The sequence below is a fragment of the Mastomys coucha genome, unplaced genomic scaffold (assembly GCF_008632895.1).
Source record: "Mastomys coucha isolate ucsf_1 unplaced genomic scaffold, UCSF_Mcou_1 pScaffold7, whole genome shotgun sequence".
Lineage (NCBI taxonomy): Eukaryota > Metazoa > Chordata > Mammalia > Rodentia > Muridae > Mastomys > Mastomys coucha.
This window is the reverse complement of record NW_022196913.1, coordinates 9,453,254-9,455,084: the sequence shown is the minus strand read 5'-3', so window position 1 is coordinate 9,455,084 and position 1,831 is coordinate 9,453,254. Positions and strand designations below refer to the sequence as shown.

At 35.3% G+C, this 1,831-nt stretch overlaps 1 pseudogene; it reads right to left on the bottom strand.

Moving 5' to 3' along the window:
• The window catches only part of LOC116082585, a 17,388-nt pseudogene extending 16,025 nt beyond the window's left edge, over positions 1-1,363 (bottom strand).
• Between the last annotated feature and the right edge of the window lie 468 nt (positions 1,364-1,831).

Below are 1,831 nucleotides of genomic sequence, written 5' to 3'. Positions count from 1 at the left end.
TTTTTTTTTTTTTAAACACTGCTGAGGTAAATTAGCCAAGTTGTCCTGACATTAGGTTGGAAAGCAAGGAAGGTATAACAGTGAGGTATGTCTCTTTCTACAGGAAGAGAAACACAATGGAGTCCATCAAAACTAATTAAAATTTGACGAGAGCAAGAGAGGTCTCATAGAAGCTTTGGCTGCTGACATGGATAGCACATCCTGATGAAGAAGGAAAATCTTTATGTAAAAGATTTTAAAGCAGATGGTTTTGATTCTCCTGCTGTCTGGAAAGCCTCTAAACACTACAGCCTGGCTTCTTGTCATTCTGTCTGTGGGGAACAAATCTTACTTATTAAGCTTTTATTCCTAATCCTCCAATTAACACAGTAGTAAATTGGGGAGAGATAGATATTCCTGTGATGGTCAATGAATCTTTTTGGCTACCTGGTCATTATGACAATCATAGACCTGCTCAACCTGCAGAGGAAGGTAAAGAAATTATAAATAACACTATGGGAATAAAAACAATTTTCTAATTTGTATGGGTACTAGAATTTATTGTCTAAGTAAGACTTCTCAATTTTGGTTATCTAAAATTGATTATAGTACTACCCAAAATTCTTATAAAGAACTTTTGATGCTTTGTGCATTTGGATTCGAGGGACACAAAAATCAATCCTACTAGTTCCATAAATTTATCAACCTGTACATTGTGGATTACTAATAAAATCCTGATTGGACACATTGGCAGTAATGTATAGGTAAAAATTCTTGAGTGCTTGTTAATATCTCCCAAGAAAGAGTCATTGTTTGGAGCCCTTATGCTTGAGGGTCCTCCAATCATCAAGGACTATATTCTAGTTCAAAAATGAAATGGCAATGGTCCAATTCATATAAAACAGTGAAAGTTGTCTCTTCTTCTAGGGACTCTATTGAATGGCACGGAGTTGGAATGTCAGGACCTCTACTTCAATTTGGTAATTCTATACAGACAAATTTGTGAAAATTGGAAAGTGCTTTTCACCCCCTTGAAGCAGGAAAAGGAAAACTAAGCTTTCATAATAATAACAGATTTCACTTGTCCATTAATTTAGATTAAAGTCACACCTTTATGGCTTTTGTGCCAGTACTTTATCTGTTACTAAAAGCACGTGCACAATGCCACCCTAATAACTACTTGCACATGCTTGCTGAACTCTTCATATCTTGTCAATGTCAGTATGTGAAATGTTTCTTTTGGAACATATTCTCAGAGCAAGACCAGCAGTCTGGATATCAGTGAGGTTGCTCAGACCATGGCAAGACTCACCGTGATGATGCTGATACAGAAGCTAGCTGAATGAATACTAAGAAGACCTCCATAAATGGTGGGAATGATCATTGCTGTAGTCCTAGGAATCATCAAATCGGCTACTAAAAGTGGAGTTGCCTTTCATAAAAAAGTTCAAAACCGCTGAATTTGTTAAAGACAGGTATATGCATTCTCACGAGCATTGGACTCAACAAAATAAGATAGACAGAAAAAATAGTTGATAAAATAGCTAAATTGAGACAAGCTGTGATACGACTCATTGGAAATCAATTAGAACTGTTAAAGGAACCAATGAAATTAAAATGTGGTTGAAATGTTACTTCTTATTGAAGATGCCTTTAAAATTCAATGACAACAAACAAGATTGGGGAAAGGTTAAAGTGCATTTGTTGGGTCATTCAAACTCTTCTCAAATGATTTGTGATTTGCTTCAAAAAATATATAAAACCATTTTCAAAGACCTGCCTAAAATAACAGGGATGAATGTTACAAAATGTCTTCTAGATGTTGTAACTTCATTTTATCCCATGAACCATT